Raw genomic sequence first — 8,158 nt, 5'->3', positions numbered from 1 at the left:
AGCACAAAAGAAGACAATAATGCAAGAACAGGAGTGGCTGTACTCATGTCAGACAAAATAAAATTTAAATCAAAATGCATTACAAGAGACAAAGAAGGACATTATGCTGAGTGAAATAAGCCGGTTATAAAAAGATAAATACTACATGATTCTCTTATATGAGGTGCTTAGAGTAGTCAAAATCATAGAGACAGAAAACAGAATAGTGATTGCCAGTGACCGGAAGAGGGACTGGGGAGTAATTGTTGCTATAGGTATAGAGTTTGGGTTTTGTAAAAAGAGAAGAGTTCTGGATATGGATGGTAGTGATGGCTGTACAGTGACATGAATGTACTTAACACCACTAAATTGTACACTTAAAAATGGTTGTGAGGGTAAATTTTATGTTCTACGTAGATTACCACAGTTTTTTAATTGAAGAAAAATATTAACAAATTTGAATTTTGTTTAAATTAAGCAGATGTTCACTAACAGACACCGTTAAAAGAATGAAAAGGCAAACCACAGACTGGGAATAAATACTTGCAATATATGTATCCAATAAAGAACTCATAACCAGAATATATGAAGAATCCATCCAAATCAAGATGAAACAAAATAACAAGCCAAAAATTTTAATGAGAGAAAAATCTTGAGTACTTCTCAAAAGGGGATCTCTCATTGGCCAAAAAACCTCATTTGGCTATCACACCCAACAGAATGACTATATTTTTAAAAGAACAATACCAAGTGCCAGTGCGATGTAGAGCAACTAGAACTCTGATATATTACTGGTTAGGGTGTAATGGTGCGATCATTTTTAGAAAACTCTTTGACCATATCTTTTAAAGCTAAGCACACCTACATTATGACTCAGCAATTCTACTCCTAGGTGTATATCCCTCCAAAATGAGTGCGTATGTTCATCCCAAGACATGTACAAGAATGTTCATAGCAACTTAATTCATAACGGCCCCAAACTGAAAACAACAAAATAAATGTTAGTCTACTGATACAATGGAAATCACTCAGCAATAAAGAGAACAAACTACTGCTACATGCTACAACATTGAAAACGTTATAACCTTGCTTCTCAAAATGTGGTCCACAAACCAGAAGTATCAGCATCACTTGGGAGATTATTTATTAAAAATACAGCATCTAAGATCTTACTAATCAGAATTTGCATTTTAACAAATTCACTAGTTGATGCAAAGGCACATTGAGATTTGAGAAGCACTATTCTGATAGACAGTTAAGTAGATGTATATACATGTAAATGTTCACCAATCTATACATATAAGATAATACTTCAGATTGCACATATCCAGATCTCTACATTTAAGATGCACTCTATGGGTTATTTAAATTCAATCAAAATTAAGATAATTGAATAAAAGCAATGATTTGGTTCACTAGTATTCTGAAGGGGACCAATGAGGATTTTTAAAATATCATTGCTACCTCATGGATTTAAACATACTTGGCATATTTTAATACACTGAATCAGTTATTCCACTTTTGCTCTCTTTTTCCCATCTTTGACCAAATGGAGTCTCTTCAAGCTGATGGCTGGGAAATTTGCAACCCCAGAAATCTTGGTGATTTCTTTACTTTTTAATGCAAGAAAATATTTCAACTCATTTTGTACATTTTCTGTCTAGATCTGAAAAAAAAGAAAAAAGCAATTTCTCCAAGGAGCCAGGATCCTTTTATTTTTTTATTTGTATATTTATATAAATGCATATCAAATATATACTTGTATAACCAATAAATGTTTAATTATGTAAATGTTATATAAAAACATAAAAGATAAAGATATATATAAGGATTTATTATAAGGAATTGTATCATGCAATTATGAAGGCTGAGAAGTCCCCAGGCCTATAGTCAGCAAGCTGGAGACCCAGGAGAATCACTGATATAGTGATAGTCCAAGTCCAAAGTCCTGAGAACATGAAGGGCATTTGGTACAAGTTCCAGTCTGAGTTCTAATGCAAAAACAAGAAAGGACCAATGTCAACTCAAAGACGGTAAGGCAGAGAAAGAATTCTTTCTTACTCAGCCTTTTTATTCTATTCAGGCTTCAGTAAATTAGGTTGAGGAGGGAAATCTGCTTTTCACAAATGTTAATCCCATCCAGAAACACCTTCACAGACTTACCCAGAAATAATATTTAACCAAATATCTGGGTATCCTGTGACCCAGTCATGCTGACACATAAAGTTAACCATCACAGAAGTATGTTGTTGTTCAGTCACTACGTCGTTTCCGACTCTTCAACCTCATGGACTGCTTGCCGCACACCAGGAGCCTCTGTCCTTCACTATCTCCTGGAGTTTGCTCAGATTCATGGCCACTGAGTCAGTGATACTACCTAACCATCTCCCTTGTGCTGGTCCCTTCTCCTTTTGCTTCCAATCTTTCCCAGCATCAAGGTCTTTACCAATGAGTCGGCTCTTCACAACAGGTGGCCAAAGTGTTGGAGCTTCAGCTTCAGCATCAGGCCTTCCAATGAATATTCAGGGTTGATTTCCTTTAGGATTGACTGGTTTGATCTCCTTGCAGTCCAAAGGACTCTCAAGAGTCTTCTCCAACAATTTGAAATCATCAATTCTTCAATGCTCAGCCTTCTTTATGATCCAACTCACATCTGCACATGACTACTGGAAAAATCATAGCTTTGACTATATGGATCTTTGTTGGCAAAATGATGTCTCTGTTTTTCAATATACTGTCCAAGTTTGTCATAGCTTTCCTTCCAAGGAGCAAGTGTCTTTTAATTTCATGGCTGCAGTCACCGTCTTCAAGTGATTTTGAAAGTGAAAGTGAAAGAAGCTCAGTTGTGTCCGACTCTTTGCAACCCCATGGACTGTTCCATGGAATTCTCCAGGCCAGAATACTGGAGTGGGTGGCCTTTCCCTTCTCCAGGGGATCTTCCCAACCCAGAGATTGAATCCAGGTCTCCCACATTGCAGGCGGATTCTTTACCAGCTGAGCTATGAGGGAAGCCCCTCCAGTGATTTTAGAGCCCCTAAAATAAAATCTGCCAATTTTTCCACTTTTTCCCCTTCTATTTGCCATGAAATGATGGGACCAAATGCCATGATCTTAGTTTTTTTAATGTTGCATTTCAAGCCAGTTTTCACTCTCCTTTCACCCTGAACAAGCGGCTCTTTAGTTCCTCGTCACTTTCTGCCATTAGAGTGGCATCATCTGCATATCTGAGGCTGTTGATATTTCTCCTGGCAATCTTGATTCCAGCTTGTGATTCATCCAACCTGGCATTTAGCATGATGTACTCTGCATATAAGTTAAATAAACAGAGTGACAATATACAGCCTTGGCATACTCCTTTCCCAATTTGGAATCAATCAATTGTTCCATGTTTGGGTCTAACTGTTGCTTTTTGACCCGCTTATGGTTTTTTAGGAGATGGGTAGGGTGGTCTGGTACTCCCATCTCTTTAAGAATTTTCCAGAGTTTTTTGTGATCCTCACAGTCAAAGCCTTTAGCAGAGCCCATGAAGCAGAAGTAGATGTATAAGAAAATATTATTTTGAAGTTGTATTAGTCCCAGGTGGCTTAGTGGTAAAGAATCCGCCTGCCAATGAAGGAGATGCAAGAGACGCAGGTTTCATCCCTGGGTCAGGGAGATCCCCTGGAGGAGGAAATGACAACCCACTCCAGTATTCTTGCTGGGATAAACCCATGGACAAAGGAGTCTGGCAGACTGTAGTCCTTGGGGTCACAAAGAGTTGGACACAACTGAGCGTACACACAAACTTGGATTAAGAAGATTTTCTTAAATAAGACAAACAAAAAACACTGTCTAGGAAAGATAAGACTGATACACTTGACCATATTAAAAATCTTCTATTCATAAATTATCTTAAAGAAAATGAACAGACAAGCTACAAATGAGGAGACATTTGTAACATACATAACTGACTAAGAATTGGCATCAAGCCTCAATACCACTACTAGAGAAATGCAAATCAAAACTGCAATGAGGTACCACCTCACACCAGTCAGAATGGCCATCATTAAAAAGTCTACAAGTAACAAATACTGGAGAGGGTTTGGAGAAAAGGGAACCCTCCTACATTGTTGGTGGAAATGTAAATTGGTGCATTCACTATGGAAGACAATATGGAGTCCTCAGAAAACTGAAAACAGAATTACCATATGGTCTAACAATCCCATTCCTGGGTATATATTTTGACAAAAATATCATTCAAAAGGATACATGCACCCCTATGCTCATAGCAGCACTATTCCCACAGATAAGACATGAAAACAGCCTAATGGACATATAATAGATACATATATAATAGATACATAATATATCATTAAGTACTGCTCAGCTTTAAAAAAGAATGAAATCATACTATCTGCAGAAAAATGGATGCAACTAGAGATTACTATACTAGGTGAAGTAAGTGAAAAAAGAAAATACCATATGGTATGACTTATATGTGGAATCTAAAATATAACACAATGAACCTGTCTACCAAGCAGAAGCAGACTCATAGAGCACAGACTTGTGGTTGCCAAGAGGGAGGGTGGAGAAGGGATGAACTGGGATCTTGGGGCTAGCAGTAGCAAACTATTATGTATAGAGTGGATGGACAACAAGGTCCTACTATATAACACAAGGAAGAGTATTCAATGTCCTGGGATAACCATAATGAAAAGAATCTAAAAAAGAATATATATATATATATATATGCATGTATGTATGTATGTATGTATGTATGTGTGTATGTATGTGTATAACTGAGTCACTTTGTTGTATAACAGAAATTAACATAACATTGTAAATCAACTACATTTCAATTAAAAAGAATTGGCATCAAGGATTTTGTAATTTCTTTATATGAATTTCTTCAAATGAATGAGAAAAAGATAATCAAATAGAAAAATACATGGTACAAGAGTAAGGTACATGAGCAAGATATATGAGTAGGGAATTCTCAGAGGAAAGGCCTATGGCCAGTATACACTCAGAGAGATGCTCAAACTTATTAGTAAACAGAAAATCAAGACCATATTGTGATACTAACTTACACCTATTTTATTGGCAAAAATTAAGATATCTGACAATGTGAAATGTTGGAGAGAACATAGATCAACAAGATCTCCTGTATTTCGTGTGGAGGTATAAATTTGAACAACGGTTTTAAAATAATTTGGCTACAAAGTTTATTTCATAAACCCTCAAGGATAATACTGAAGTATCAACAACCAACACCACATGGGTACTGCCCAAATAAAACAGATGCCTGGCCAACCAGACTGGATGCTAGCCAATAGTTCTACTGGTGTGCACTGGCTTATTACTAATCCTATTTTCACTACAACTCAGCATTCCACCTCTATTTACATACACAGTGGAAACTTGCTCATGTTTATACAAAGATAGATATAAGAATATTCATAGCAAGACTATGAATTAGTTAGTAGCTATTAATGCCTAGTCAAAATTCCCAGTAACAGAAAAATGGATAAAATAATCATGGAATAGTCACACAATGGAATTATAAAGAGCATGCCGAAATATGGGTAAATCTTAGTTAATATAATGTCAAATTTTCTCTAAGTCCCAGGAGATTATATACACTGCAATATGCTTTTTTCATAAAGTTCAAAAACAACTAAAACCGAACAATATATTTAGGTCACATAGATAGATTAAAAAACTGTAAAAACAAAAAAGAAAGGGAATAATCATCACAAATTTAGGAAGAGGGAAGCACGGTTATAAGATGAAGAGGAGCAGACAGGTAGCTCTCCTAGTTGTTGGATGGTGGGACTGCAGGTATTCACTACATTGGACTTCCCTGATGGCTAAGAGAAGAACGAATCTGCCTGCAATGTGGGAGACCCAGGTTCAATCCCTGGGTCAGGAAGATCCCATGGAGAAGGGAGTGGCCACCCACTCCAGTATTCTTGCCTGAAGAATTCCATGGACAGAGGAGCCTGGCGGGCTATAGTTTATGGGGTTGCAAAAAGCTGGACACAACTGAAAAACAAACACTTTCACTTTTATACATACATACATATTCAAATAAGAGGTCTATGTCCAATGATACCAGTGACTATGAACCAAGGGTAATGATTTATCCAATTCTGTGTGTCTCAGATTCATTGAAAAATAAAAGGTGATTTTGAAATATGAGCAAAGAGCAAGGATTTTTAAAGAATGACCAAGCAGATAAGAAAAGGAACTAAATATAATTTCTAGGAATGAAAACTGTAATAGCTATAATTAGAAACTCAATAAATGGGTTTAACAGCCAAATGGATGCAGGTGCTAACAGAACTAGTGAAACAAAAAGATATGGCTGAAAAAATATATGCAGGAGGCATCATAAAGCTCTGAGAAAGAAGGGTTAAGGGATGTGAAGGGAACATGAGATGACCTAGCATACTTCTAATCAGAAGCCCCCCGAAAGAGGGGGAGAACAGGGCAGAGGCAATAAATGGTGAGACAATAGCTGATGATTTTCCAGAACTGATAAATATATCAAGATGTAAATCCCCAACAAATTTCAAGTAAACAAATAGAAATAAATGCACACCTACAACATCATATTAAAACTGTAAAACCAGAGATAAAAAGAAGATTTAAAAGCAGCCAAAGAAAAGACAGGTTGTCTTCAGAGAAGCAATAGACAAGCTAACCACTGACCTCACAAAGCAACAACAGACATCCAGAGGACAATGGATCTGTATGTTCAATGTGCTGAGAAAACAAAACGGTCAACTTAGAAATCTATGCCCAGTTAAAAAAGACTTTTCAAGGATCATGGTGAAATAAAGATGTTTCAGAGAAGAAAAAGATCGAAAGATTGCCATTAACAGACTTTACTAAAGAAAATTACAGAAGGAATAGAGATGCAGACATAGAGTACAGATACATGCACACATGGGGGAGGGGGACGAACTGGGAGAGTAGCGCTAACATCTATACGCCATCACGCATAAAACAGATAGCTACCGGAAAGCTGCTGTAACGTTACAGGGAGCTCAGTTGGATGCTCTGTGATGACCCCGAGGTGTGGGATGGGGAGGGTAGGGTGGGAGGGAGGCTCAAAAGGGAGGGACTGTATGTATACATACAGCTGATTCACTTTGTTTTACAGCAGAAACTAACACAACATTGTACAGCAATTATATTCCAATAAAAAATAAAAAGGAAGTTCTTTAGACAAAATATCTTCTCATGTAAAAGTGATCTCAGATGGAAGGTTAGGATGCAAGAAGTAATGATGAACAAAGAAAATAGTCAATATGCAGATACATATGAAAAAGACTTGACTGTATAAAACAGTAATAAAACACGTTGGTGGGTTTTTCAAAGATAGAATTAAAATATATGTCAACAACAGTATATATCTCTGGAGAAGAAGGAAAAGAAGAGAATTAAAGTTTCTAAGACCCTTGTATTTGGGGAGAGGAGGATAAAGGGATCTATTAACTTCAGACTTTGATAAGTATATATGTTAAATTTCCTAGAGTAGTCAAAAAAAGAATAGAAATAGAATACTTCCCAAAGAGTTGTAGAAAAATTGAAATAAATATCCTTGATGAAAGTGTGAATCCCAGTACCATTTCAAGATGGTTAGACTGTGGGCATGATGATAGGAGATAAGATTAATGATAAACCAAGTCAGATTACAAAGGGTCTGAGGAGCCCAGCTGAGATGTTGCACACCTAAGCAATGTGGGGTCAGTGAGGTTTTGATTTAGGTGAGACTAACATGATCAGATCTGCTTTAAGAAACAGAACTTTAACAACCACGTGGATAGAGACTAGATTTTATGTACATACACATTCACACATTTATATAAAATCTCACAAAGATAATCAGAAATCTCAGACTTTGCCAGGAGAGGAATACAAATATCTCCCATTGACATTCACTACTAAATCTTGGTAGCTTAAAACCCAGACCTTGGGACTTCTCCGTGGTCCAATGCTAAGAATCCACCTTCCATTGCAGGAGATGTGAGTTCCATCTCTGGTCAGGGAACTATGATCCCACATGCTGGGGGTCTACTAAGCCAACACTCACAACAAAGAACCAGTGCAGCCAAAATTTTATTTTAATTAAAACATTTAAAAAACATGAGACCAAGATGGCAGAGGAGTAGGTAGACATGGAGTACATCTC

This window comes from Capricornis sumatraensis, chromosome 2 (genome assembly GCF_032405125.1).
Source record: "Capricornis sumatraensis isolate serow.1 chromosome 2, serow.2, whole genome shotgun sequence".
Lineage (NCBI taxonomy): Eukaryota > Metazoa > Chordata > Mammalia > Artiodactyla > Bovidae > Capricornis > Capricornis sumatraensis.
The sequence above is the reverse complement of the archived record's forward strand: the minus strand, read 5'-3'. Positions refer to the sequence as shown.